General features: G+C 35.8%; 1 protein-coding gene across 1 annotated transcript in view; it reads right to left on the bottom strand.

The window, feature by feature from the left end:
- KHDRBS2 (KH RNA binding domain containing, signal transduction associated 2) overlaps positions 1–14,195 on the bottom strand; it is a 535,898-nt gene that overhangs the window by 127,879 nt on the left and 393,824 nt on the right. The gene's annotated exons all lie outside the window — the stretch shown is intronic.

The raw sequence follows: 14,195 nt of genomic DNA on the forward strand, positions 1-14,195 counted from the left end.
AGTATCTCATTCCTCTGTATCTATTATTGCCTATATTATTTCCATTGCAATCCTTGAAACAGTTTACTATAATTAGCTGTTTTTATAATTCTACATTGCATCAGTTGGTCAGCTCCATGAAGATAGGCAGGCACCATTCCTATTTTTTTTCACTTTTGTATCTCCCTCCAGTGCCTGATGCAATGCCTAGGTTAAACATATGTGCTAAATAATGAATGATGTGGTGCTTCTAAGTGATAGGTACCATTTTCAGGATTTACTGAGTTGAGATAGATTTTATGCTTCTGATAACTCATCAACCAAGGTTTCTATGAGGATGGATTATTTCTGTCTGCCATAGTCAAGAAGGTAGGATTGGTAAGACGTACACAACATGCTTGCCAACCCATAGCTGTTACTGTGGGTGCCCTCTAATTATTTGGGGAGGAGACATCAGGAGTTTATACTCAAATAGTTCACAAGATTTTTAGTTATTTTTTATATTGAGCTAAAATATTTTAATACTTTTTTTCTGATAAAGCACGTGGCTTCAATGTTTTGCAACATATCATTGCTATTCTTTATAAAATTCTCATTGAAAATAATGCCCTTTCTATATATAGAGATTGGGCAGAAGATGGATACAGGTAAAAAGCAAATGCTCCAAGTGAGCAAATTTTGAAGTAAACTACTTCTTCCAGAATGTAACCTAACATGGCTTATTTCATTCAGAATGTGATGCACACTATAAGCAAACTAGTGTAATTATTCTATTCAACAATGGTGTACTTCTGTTAAAATAGTTTTCCATTACTTTTTTTTCCTATCAATAAATGTCTATGAACAGTCACTTCCTCTTATAATTTGCCTCCTAAATATTCATGTGAATTTTGGGTGGCTTTGTGTAGGAACTAAAGGTTGCTCAAATTTACAGTTTTCAAAATGTGTGGCTACTATAAAATCTGGAAATTACAAAAAACCAAGAAACTAGGGGCCAGTAAAACATGTGTATGGGTGTTTTAATAATTTTAATAGATAAATATTGCTTGAAATAACATGCTCCAAAATATCAGATCTACAGAACTGACAGTAACCAGAGGGGAGGAGAGAGAGGGATAATGGGAGAAAATAGGGGAAGGGCTATCAAGGAATGTATATAAAGAACACTTGGACAAAGCCAAAGGGGGTAGGTTTCAGGGTGGAAGACAGGGATGGGTGGGGCAGGGGGAGAGTGGTAGGGGGAAGTGGAGACAACTGTACTTGAACAATAATAAAAAAATAAATAAAATAATAAAAAATAAATGGAAAAAATGTTTATCATCAGTACTTTCTTAAGTTGGTGATACGAAAAGCATTTAGTTTTATCTTTGGACTTTTCCCTGAAGACAGCTTTTTTTCCCTCCTTATTTTAATAATGTAAGATATTTGTGACTTTAAGATTTCAAAAAGTATTTTAAAAGCATCAGACACCTGGGTTTACAGCCAAAACTCTCTGAATTCAGTAGCACTAGCTCCTATTTTTAGGCACCTTGTCTGGTCAACATGTGTTGATAACATATCATGCAATATACAGATGATATATCAGAAAATTATATATTTGAGACCCAAGATGGTTGATGGGTAAGTGGAAGCTACACTAAACTCCTCCTAGGACCAATCTGGAATTACAACTAAGTTGTTGAAAAAAAAATCCTGAATAACCAACTGAACACTAGCTGGAGAGAAACCTTATAACCATGGACAGACAGAAAAAGCCACATCACCACAACATGACTGGTAGAGAGTATGGAGGAGTGAGAAGAATGACTGGACTCCCACAGGTGGCAGCTGACAATCCATAGGGATATTAGAGTGGCTGAGGGCTCTCCCAAGAACTGTGGGGTCTAAACCCCAAGCTGGGATCCTGAGCCTACAGCAACAGAGACAGAAAAGGAACCCAGATTATGCAGCTGTGAATAGCTGCAGGGTTTCTGTCTACCAGGGAGAGATGGCTAGAGACTCAGACAGCCTCTTAAACAGAGGCTCTTTTGTGACCTTATGCACAAAATTCTGTTTCCAGCCACTTACCTTAGGCTTCAGCAGATGGAGAACAGAGTGGGTAAGAGATACATGAGGAGAGTCTGGAGCTGGTGGCTCTGGGGAGAGAACTGAAGAAACAGATGCAGGATCCCTGTACTGAGTCATTCCCCATACTGCAGAGGCCACCTTTCTCAGGCAGAGCACTCTCCTCTAAGTGGCATCCAGCCTGAGGGGAAACAAATAGCCCTGACTGCAGGAATTACTCTGCCCCATCCAGTAAACTAAAACCAGAGACACGTTCATGGATAGGAAGAATTAACATCATTAAAATGTCCATATTACCCAAAACAATCTAAAGATTGGACATAATTCCTATCAAGATTCCAAGGATGTATTTCACAGAACTAGAACTAATATTTCAAAGATTTATATGGAACCACAAAAGGCCCCACATAGCAACAGTGATCCTGAAAAAGAAGAACAAAGTTGAAGGAATCACATTGCCTAATATCACACTATAACATAAGGCCATAGTAATCAAAACAGCATGGACTGGCATAAAAACAGACACACAGAGCAATGGAACAAACTAGAGAGCCCAGAAATAAATCCATACCTTTAGAGTCAATCAATATTCCGCAGAGGAAGCAAGCATATAAGCTAAAGACAGTTTATTCAATAAGTGATGTTGGGAAAATTGAACAGATATGTGCAGAAAAAATGAAATAGACAACCTTGTCACACCACACACAGGAATAAATTCAAAATGGATTAAAGACTTAATTGTGAGACCTGAAATCATAAAAATCCTGGAAAAAAACACAGGAAGCTGAATCTCAGACATTGCTTATAGCAAAATATTATTGGATATATATCCCTAGGCAAGGGAAACAAAAGAAAAAAACAAACAAATGGGACTACATCTACATAAAACTAAAAAGCTTCTGCACAGCAAAGAAAAATATCAATGAAATAAAAAGACAACCCACAGAATGGGAGAACATATTTGCCAATACATCTGATAAGGGGTTAATATCCAAAATTTATAAAGAGTTTACAAAACCCTGCATCCAAGAAAAATAACAATCCAATTAAAAATGGGCAAATAAAGCCCTGGCTGGCGTAGCTCAGTGGATTGAGTGCGGGCTGAGAACCAAAGTGTCGCAGGTTCGATTCCCAGCCAGGGCACATGCGTGGGTTGCAGGCCACGGCCTCCAGCAACCGCACATTGATGTTTCTCTCTCTCTCTCTCTTTCTCCCTCCCTTCCCTCTCTAAAAAAAAAATAAATAAATCTTAAAAAAATGGGCAAATAACTTGAATAGACAGTTCTCCAAAGAGGACTTACAGATGGCCAATAGTCCATGAAAAGATGCTCAACATCAGTAATCATCAGTAAATGCAAGTTAAAAGAACAATGGGGTATTATTTCATACCTGTCAGAGTGGCTATCATCAATAAATCAACAAACAAGAAGTTTGGCAAGGATGCGGAGAAAGGGGAGCCCTTTTATACTGTTGGGGGGAATGCAGATTGGTGCAACCACTGTGGAAAGCAGTATAAAGACACCTCAAAAATGAAAAAATGGATCTGCATTTTGACCCAGTGATCCCACTGCTAAGAATATATCCAAAGGAACCCAAAACACTAATTCAAAAGAACATAAGCACCCCAATGGTCACTTCAACGTTATTTACAATCACCAAGATATAGAAGCAGCCCAAGTGTCCATCAGTATATGAGTGGATAAAACAACTATGGGGCATTTACACAATGGAATACTACTTGGCTATAAAACAGAAGGAAATTTTACCCTTTGTGACAGTGTGGATGGACCTGGAGAGCATTATGCTACATGAAATAAGCCAGTCAGAGCAAGACAAATACTGTATAATATCACTCATATGTGGAATCTAATAAACAAATTGAACTAACAAGAAAATAGAGACAGACTCACAAATGGAGAGCAGGAGGACAGATAAGGCAGAGGAGGTTAGGGGGTGGAGCGATTGAGCAAAAAGAAAAAGGACTAATGGGCATGGACAACAGTGTCTATGGGGAAGAGGTATATATAAGCAGACTAAATGGTAATGGAAAAAAATAAACTTTCAGAAAACCAAAAAGTAAATTGTACATTTGAAACCTATACAATTTTATGAACTAATGTCACCCTAATACATTTAATAAAAGGGAAAACCAATTCACAAAACAAAGAACAAAAAGAAAACATGGGACTCTGTATTGTATTATAGCTTGAGCTCTGAGACATGCATTTTAGAACCTCCACTTCCAAATGCATGAGGAAAATAAAACTATCCTGATATCCAGGCAACACTCATAACTTTGAAGAAGGCTTGAAGTTTTAAATCTAAGACATTCAAATCATTTGTTTCAGGATGATACTATGATGTGCTTACATAAAATTGCCAGACTTTACTGGAACCCCAAATTCCTAAAAATTTACTGTATATTTTAAAAATGAGAGTAATGCATTAACCATTGTCATGTCATTCAATTGGCCAATTGTCCACTTTGCCAGTATTAAAACTGGGAAGATTTATTGTGCTAGGTGGTCTTAAACCTATCATTTCATAGTTCTCCTGTGAAAAATGTCCATAGACTCATCTTTTTATTACAAATCTAATTCAGTATTCACTTTAATACTCATTTTATTTTAGTTGAAATAAGGGGATAAATTATTTCATTAACAAAAAGCATGTGGAAAAAGATATAATTTAGGATGTGAAATGAAATTCATTTATGTTAAAAGGGCATTTTTATAAAATATCATTGACATCTTTAAAACCTCTATTTGTCAAAGGATTCTTAATCAATATCAGATAAGATACTGATAAGATACTGTGTACACTTTCTTATGAAAGAAAATGAATCAACTTAAAATAGTGTTTCCATATTGGGAAACATTCTGAGTCTTTGGGATTGATGATATACCTCCTGGATTGGCTCACATTAATAGCTGCCATAATTATGCATCAGATCACACTATTTTTTTCATTGTATTTCTGTATCTCCAATTCTGACAAAGAGCACCCCAATCTGTGTGAACTTGCACCAAAATTATCTTGAACAATGTTTGTCGCAGGTTTGACTGTGAGTAGAAGATGCACCTTCTATAAGGATCTTTCAAGTTAATATAGTTGAGAGGATTATTAAAATTTATGGGCAATCACCATCTTTGATCTGCTGACGTCACTTTTAAGATTTATTTCTACTGAGAATTTGGTTACACAACGAGTGCCCCCTAAAAGAGCTGGCACATTGTAGCGGTTGAGAGTACAGGCTCTGGAGCCAAAGGATGGCGGCTCCACCAGCTATTGTCTGTGTGAACTACTGCCAAACACTTTCCTTCTTTGGGTCTCGCTGTCCTCAGACACTGAAATGAGGATGATGAGAATAGTTTACTTCACATCACTGAATAAAATTTAAATTAATAAGTAAATTGATAAGTCAGTATATGTAAAAAGTTTTAGTGCAGCACCAGCCACATAATAAGAACAATAAAATTTATTGTAAATAACATTTTAAAGACACAGTGCTAGATTAGGATGTCACCACTTAAAAGATTTTTTTCCCTTCCAGAAATAGGAGATAGAATATCCTTTGCCAACAAAACCATGAAAGAAGACAGATATCAGGGTTACAAATGAAGAAAGAAGGATTTTTTCCAAATATATTCTGATTATTTTCCATGTATTTCTAACTTATTTTCAGACATTTGAGCCTGATCTTCATATAAAGAATAGTGACATTTTAAGGGGTTTTCTGAGGGCTATTTTCTGTCTTCTTTCCTATGTCTATTCTTTTGCCTTATCTGCTATGCTCTGTGCCCCAGGAGGCTGACCTCTAAAGGTTGTGTCACTTAGGCTCTCTTGCCTCCTGGCTTTCTCTTGGGTTAGGCCAAGGGGAGTCACTATCAAAGAATCAAAGGACAGAAGGGAAGGAGCTGAGGATGTTCCTCCCCTACCTCCACTCCTGCTGTCTTTTGCTGGAGCAGAGCTTGACAGTGGTTCCCAGAGGGCTGTACGTTACCACTGTGTAGCTGCTTTCACAGATTCCACAACAGTGCCTTCCTCTTGCCCCTCAGCACCGGGATTTAAACATTTGTTTATTAAGTGTATTGGGGTAACAATGATTAATAACATCACATAAATTTTAGTTATATAACTTTATAACGACAATCATATACTCTATTGTGTGCTCACAAAAAACTGGTCTCCTTGCTTCACTGTGTATTTGACCTTCTTTATGATATATGGAATATAAAACAAAAAGCAACAAACGAACAAACAAAATAAATAGACAAAGAACAAAGCAGACTCATATACACAGACAGCAGAGTGGTAGGTACGAGGACAAGGTTTCAAAGGCTTCCTGCTGTTAACAGCCTCTGGCTACTTCACCATCCCCAGTTGAAGTTGTTCCTTCGTTGCCTTCTCTTGAATTGCCTCTACGAGTGTGCCATCTGGTCCATGCTGGCTCACACAAGTAATATTCATTAATTAGTTAGAAATTTGACCTTTCTGGCGGATAGGGAAACTCATGTTAAATTATCAAAATAATTGGAAAATTCATTGTTTCCTATTTATTGTGGAAATATTTATTTGCATAAAATTCAGTGCTTCTTTAGGGAGATATTCCTACTTTTTGTTTTTTTACAAACCCTTAACAAAAAAGTTTAGAGACATTTTTAAAAGCAGAGTACTATCATAATTTTTCTAGCCCTAGTCACAGAACCCAAAGTAATATTAAAAGTGAACCAATCATAACATGATATATAAAAATTGACTACCAGAGAATAGGCACTGAAGCCTATGTTCTTTTCTTCAATTGCCGTAACTGTACAAGAACATAGTTTCGTCACGTAAATGGTTTGGACTACATAAAATTAGGCCAATTGTTTACTTCATTAGAAACTATAAGACAGTCAGTTTGTTGATGAATTCAATCACCACGTACTGGAAGTAGAATGTAGTTCTTCAGGCTTTCAGAAACATTTAAAACAAGCAAATGTAAGTAGTAGTTTTATACAGCAGTTAATATGCATCATTACTTCACTCATCCTCTCAACAGCTCTGGGTTAGCTGTAACTTATTGCAGCTCTGCAAAGTACAGGACAAACAGTGGTGAAAAAAATGGACAAAATCCCTTCCTCATCAAGGTGAGAAGAAGGTGTGAAAGCAGCCTGCCTACCATTCTTTCACTCCCTTTGTAGGAGTGGGAATGTGGGTGTTGCTCCCTGGGGAAAAGAGAAACAGAAAAGCCAGTTTAATTTTTTTGATCTACTGGACTTCCAGGCAAGCAGACACACACATGTCATTCACTAGGAGGAAGAGATATTCTCTATTGAAAGTGCTGGGCACAATGTCCCTGGATAAAAGATTCCATATAGTCAATGTATATCCAGAATCTATGGATTTATGAGGCATGGTCTTCTGGAGAATGCACATAACATAGGCAATTCTCTGGGATATTATTTTAGTCTCCTAAGGCTGTCATAACAAAATACCATTAACTTAGGTGACTTAAAGAGCAGAAATTTATTTTTTCATCGCTCTCTTTAAGTCTTGGGGAGGTCTGTGATGAGGGTGCTAGTACAGTGGGATTTTGATGAGAGCTCTCCTCCCTGATTGCAGATGGTGCCTTGTTGCTGTGTCCTAACGTCCAAGCAGGCTCTCTTGTATCCCTGCCTACAATGGCACCAATCCCATCATGAGAGGGCCACTCTCATGACTTCACCTAAACTTAATTACCTCCCAAAGGACTGTCTCCAAATGCCATCACATTGGGGATTAGGGCTACAACATGTGAAATTTGAGGGGACACAGTTCAGGCCACATCAAATGTTATCAAATGAAGAGAGTGCACACATTAACACTCCCTGTTTTATAAGTTACTGTGAAGGCTTCACCTTGAGATATGATTATTCTGGGATATGTCTGACATAGGAAAGAAGAACCTGGGGGACATTTTTGATGCCCCAGAGCTCTGTCCTTAACCAGAGCCTCTGGATTGTCTATTGTTCAGGTTGGGTATAATTTCTGAACAATGGATCTGATTGGACAATCTAATTCTGGATGTAGTAAGGATGCAGTACACAAATAAGCACACATACAATATCTAATTACAAATTTTGATAAAGGCTGTAAAAGGAGAAATGCAAGGTTTCTCAAGAGAGTATAAAATGAGTACCAAATACAGATTTGGTTGTCCACTAAAGCTTCTCTGAAGAGGTGACCTCAGGACGAAGACCTGAATGTTAGGTCTTCAGCAGAGGGTTACAGGCTGGGTATGGAAGTGGGGGGTTATTATACATTCCCTTTATTTGTGTGTTTAATAGTTATCAGTTTTCTCTTATTTCATTATTAATTTAACATTCGATAAAACATCAGACCTCATCATAAGTGATGATTAAATCACTAAAAGTGTTATTTATTCTTCAAGTCTTAGCTGAAAGGTTCTCTCTGTGTGTACCATGTCTGTATTCCCATGGAGGCTGGGAGGCAACCATTTCCACATTTCAGCACATCCTTCTATTCTACTCTATCCGTTGCCTGCCCTTTGATGTGTCTCTGTTAGAGCTCGTATCACAGTGATCTGCCTTGCTACCTAGAGACCATTGATGTCAGATGTCATCTTTAATTTATATTTGTACATTTTTACTACCTTTCACTTGTCCTATGTAATTTTATTTACACTTGTATATTTTTATATACCTGGCACACTGGTGGTGCTCCACAAATATTTGCTGAATAAGTGCACCTTAATTATAAATATTAAAGGTATTTATATTCATTAGTATGCAGTTGGGTTAGGGTTATTATTTTATCCTGGAAAACATTAAGTGCAAGTAAAATGATTCTTGAAATTTTTATTTAGTCTTTGGTTCTGGAGATCTCTATAGGACTATTCTCTATTCATATTAACTTGGTAATGTCTGTTAGTATAACACAGACTGTGTGTGTGCATGCAGTTGAGATGATATGTATGCATGTACAATTAAGATGGAAGATTTTAAGTAGTTCTCTTTTGCATTGACTTTACTTAGAAAAATAAACTGAACCAAGAAACATAAACTCAAGAAGCTTAGGAATAAAAAGATCTAATAAAAGAAAATAGAGTAATCATAATGACATTTATTAAAACTATTTATCTACAGGTCTATTGAGCACTGTGGAAAGCAAAGTTACATAGTTATATTATAGTTAAGGCCAGAACTAAAGTATAAAATGGTCCCCATAAACTCATGTACCAAATCATTTCTTTAATGACAAATAACTTTTCTTTATTATTGTTTTTTAATGTCATCTGTGATGGGAAATTTCAAGGTCAATTTTTGTTTCTTTTTTTATTTTTTAATTATTGTTCAAGTACAGTTGTCTCTATTTTCCCCCAATCACCCTTCCCTGTCCCACCCACACTCACCTCCCAACCTCTACCCTATCCCCCTTTGGCTTTGGACAAAGTCATACCATTTTCATAAGAGTCCATATCAATGTGTCAATTTAAAACTGGAGTCACAGATGACATTCAGTCTTTAATGCAGTAAAAATGGTCAGGGCAAACACTGGACCCATAGTCAGGGGCCTTACAGAGCATTTACGCAGACTGAGTGAATAAAAGGCACTGTGATCAGATGGCTCAACATGGAGATGAGGAGCCAACATCTCAAAATCTGCTTTTATCTTCCATTTCCTATGTCCATTCATAAATGTTCAGAAAAATTGCAAGGAAATTTCTTCCAATTCCTATTCAAGTTGACTTCTACAGTGAATCTATTCTATAATAATTTGGAAAAAAATAGTCAAGTTCTTGCTACATACAGATAACATTGTGGAAGGCAAGGAAATATTTGCCAAGTGAAACCACACTTTTCATGTCCTCTCCAATTAAATTTTTGAGGCAGATAATACAGGGAACACAAGGGTATACTGATGTGGGTGGAGCCAACACTTAGAATAAAGGGATGTAGGCTCACCCTCAGCCTAACCAAGTTTTGAGTGGTTAGTTTCTGTTGTCCTTCCTATTTTGGGCCAGTCCAGAGTAAAGTACATGAATGACATATTGAGAGGTAAAAATTTAAGAGGTATTTTTCTCTAACACCTATTCAAATCTTCTCCAAATTTATCCTTTTCCAATTAGCTTACTGTTAGTGAAAGAAATTTGAAAGAAATAATTGATGAGCCATACAAAATTTTGGCAGCCTATCTACAATTTTCCTCAAGTACTGGCAATAAATGAATGTTGAAATTTCCATTTATTCTTAATGGATTTCTGCATCCAGTATAAAATTTATTTTTTGAATCTCTTAATTCCTTTGCTCTTTCTCCTCATTGACAAACAATATGCAGTGCAACCTATTCTCATAAGTCTGCCTGCTTTACGTTGGCCCTTGTATTGCTGGCTTCTCATTTATAGTCTGATGTCATGGCCTAGGTCCCAGTTAAACTGGGTTGCCATTCTACCTCTGAAATAAACTATGAAGTAGAAGTTGATATATATGTTTGCTTATTGGTAATAATATACTGTAATGGCTTGCTATTAGTCATAACAAAATAAAAATAACAGGGATATGAATAATTTGGACATTTGATAACATTTTATCAAATCTATGATGATTTTAAGATAGGTCATTATTTTGTATGAGGTCTGTCTGGAAAAAGTCCAGCCATTGTTAATACAACAAGAATGGCTCAAACAACATCAATGTGACCTGGAAACCAAGGAGAGTGGGCTGGAATGCGAATGTGTGAACAATGATGACTCCACTGTACTAGTTAGTGGAGGTGGTAGATACCATTGAGTGAGCATGTGTACTGTGTGTCCATTGCAATCAAAATGACTGAGCGAGTAGAGCAATGAATCTGCATCGAATTTTGCTTTGTGTGAAGCTTGAACATTACTCTGCAGAAACTATTTGGATGATTCAAAAGGCCACAGCTATGGGCAACAGGTGACTGTTAGTTTCATCACAACAATGCACTTGTTGCACCATGCCTTGTGCTGAGTTTTTGGTGAAATATCAAATCACCCAGGTGAGTCAGCCACTTTCCAGCCCAGATTTGGCACCCTGTGACTTCTGGCTTATCTCAAAACTCAAATCACCTTTGATAGGGAAGAGATTTCAGAATGTCAGTGGATGAGATCAGGAAAATACAATGGGGCAGCTGATAGCAATTGGGAGAAATGTATGAGATGCCAAGGTGCCTCCTTGAAGGAGACTGAGGCCTCACTGTCCTATGTACAGTGTTTTTTGTATCTTGTATCTTCTTCAATAAATGTCTCTAGTTTTCATATTGCATGGCTGGATGCCTTCTGGGTAGACCTTGTACGCCTTGAAGAAAAAAGAAAATGATCCTAGCTAAATGCTTGACTCTAAGTGGTGTCTATTTTTCAAAGATGTTAAAATGTGAAAAATATACATCTGAGTAGTTTAGAAGAGCTGTAGTTAAATCAAAAACTCTTTTTTTCTTTACATACTTAAAAATGTACTGAACATAATAACAGGTCAGAGGCTCTGTGATTTTCTTCTTTTTAAAGTTGGTAAGTCTGTTATAGCATTAATATTCCTTAAGCCTTGAAAAACATGTTCAGTAATTTCTATATTAAAGAGATTTATAGCCTTAAAGGACATTTGACAATATACTTTTACTGCTTTAATTCTGGAAGATTATTGAATGACTGGCTTGTCATTAATATCTTACTACATTATAGACTAAAAAATACACAAGTAATAAAAAATGGTGTACTTATTTATATGTAAGTAATCACTCACTGCAAAATTCCTGAAGGCAACAAAAATAAAAGTGTGTGTGTGAATGTACACATAGGGTTTATAATGTACCCTTACTTTTAATTTATAAAATGTTATAGGTTTCTACCAATTAAAATTATTTCTGTATTTCCTTCATTTGTACCATTACTGGAAAGAATTTTTGAAGGGTATCCTGATATACTAGTAAATATTTATAATATCATTTTACAGTGAAAATTGAGCTTTACACAATCAATTAATATAAGAACCTTATGTAAAACATAATTAAAAGTTGGGAGCTTTCTGTATTTTTATGAATGTGATTAGTATGTTCAGTGCACATTAAATGTACATAATATGACCAATAGATCTAACTATAATTTCTTGAATATCTTCTTAAATCTTATAGTGACATAATAATTACATAAACAAAAAATTCCTTATTGGAAAACAAATGAATTTACCTAGCTATTCAAATACACAAAAATTGAATAGTTAAGAAATAATTGTATAATTTTCCATACCAATTTCCAAGAACAATTTTAACAGTAATAAACTATAAACATACTCTAGGAATAATCAGGGTTGTTATATGAAGTAAAAGTATCTGTACACTAATAAAGTGGGGAAGTACTGAATGTTCTAAATCATTTTTAGGTATGTTAAGAAATAGATATTTCACTCAGGGCTGGTTTTAGAAACGAGACCAGTTTAATCACAATTTGGAGTGTGATTTGCATACCTTCTTATTTTAAAGTTTCTTTCTTCTTGTCTTTTGCATGTATCTTAAATCCTCAAATAACTTCAATAGTATTAATGCCTGATAAAGTAGATAAAGGCTGCCATTTGAGATCAGAAAGTCTGAATTCAGCTGCCAGTTCTACCTTGGGAAAGCCCTGGTTTTATTTTCCTCAAACTAGATCATTAGAATGCTTATCTCAAAGGATTCCTGGTTGGAGCACAGGAAAAAAATGTTTGTAAAAGCCTACTTCAAACTGTGAAGTGTCATGTTCAGCACTTTGTTAGAAATTAGGGGTGGCTAACTGAAAACTGAAACAGAGAAACGAGAAATGACTGAATGTCAGCCATGGTCTGGCTACTGCTGACCCCTGTAGTATTTGCAACCTGAGACCTGTGAGGTGGTAGTCTCAAAGCCATTGTGTTTAAATGGGGCTTACATGATTGAATCCTAACTTTTTTGGTTTTAAGCCTATAGCAAAGAATATAATTCCTAAATGATTTTGAAGATCCAATTTTAAGTTCCATATATTTATTTTAAAGTGGTAAGTTAAAACTAATAGTAATTTTAAATTAACAGTTTGTTGAAATTAAATTTTATAAACATCTTAGGAGATTATAAATACCTAGATCAGACATGGAATTTAGGCTGATTCACAAATATACACACTAATTTCAATTTTCTAATTTCTTTTTTCATTGCAACTTTCCTATAAAGTGTCTTCTCTTTTTAAATATTTCAATGGATTCACCAGAATAGATGTTTAAAGGGTAAAATGGGCAAGCTGTTTACATTCAATATCTTGGTATATCTATGAAATTACAGTTTGTGGAGCTGTTATTGACATTGGTATGAAAGATGCTTGTAGCACAGTGTAATGACAATCTGTTAGCAATGCTTTCTGGCCTGAGTGACATTTTTCACATTACCTACATTCTTTGTCCTGAGTCTTTGCAAAGCACTTGCTGTTGATTAAATTCTAGGCCAAGCAATTGCTAACATCTCCAAAATGTAATATTTCTGAAATAGCTTTGAAAATGCTATTTCATTCACACATTCTGGAAGAGTTTCTTTTCCTATATAATACCATATGTTCAGCTTCTATCATATATTCCCAATTCAAAAAACCGTCTGTCTTATGATGCATCACATCAATCAATGTGGTGTTTATTTGAAAGACATTTGGTCGTGAGCTATAACATTCCTTCCAGATACAAATTAAATGAAACCCCAGCATATACTTTTCCATCATTCATCATTCTAGGTAGTTAGACAAGACAGGCTTTAATGACTTGAAAAGCTCTTCCAAGGGCAAGAAAGCTCCAGACATTTTGGTGAGAAAAATACTACAGTTACATTGAATTTTTGCCTAGTTTATCTCCAGTAAAATATATTTTGGGGACTTTTTGAAAAAAAAAAAAAAGAATAGAAAGAACATAATATCCCTGAGCAACTCTCAATTTCTTTAATATTTGGAAAAGACTCTCTCCCTACATCCTTCCCTTCCTCTCTCCATTCTTCTTTTTCTCCTACCTCCTTCTTTCCCTCTATCTGTCATTTCAATATTTTTTTCAAATGACTGTTACAGTGTTTCTACATACCAGCTAGAGCTTGGCTAATGACCATGCATGGATATAAAACAGAAATATACAAACATCTGATAAACACCAATGATTTGATCTATAGCT

Source organism: Phyllostomus discolor, chromosome 4 (genome assembly GCF_004126475.2).
Source record: "Phyllostomus discolor isolate MPI-MPIP mPhyDis1 chromosome 4, mPhyDis1.pri.v3, whole genome shotgun sequence".
Lineage (NCBI taxonomy): Eukaryota > Metazoa > Chordata > Mammalia > Chiroptera > Phyllostomidae > Phyllostomus > Phyllostomus discolor.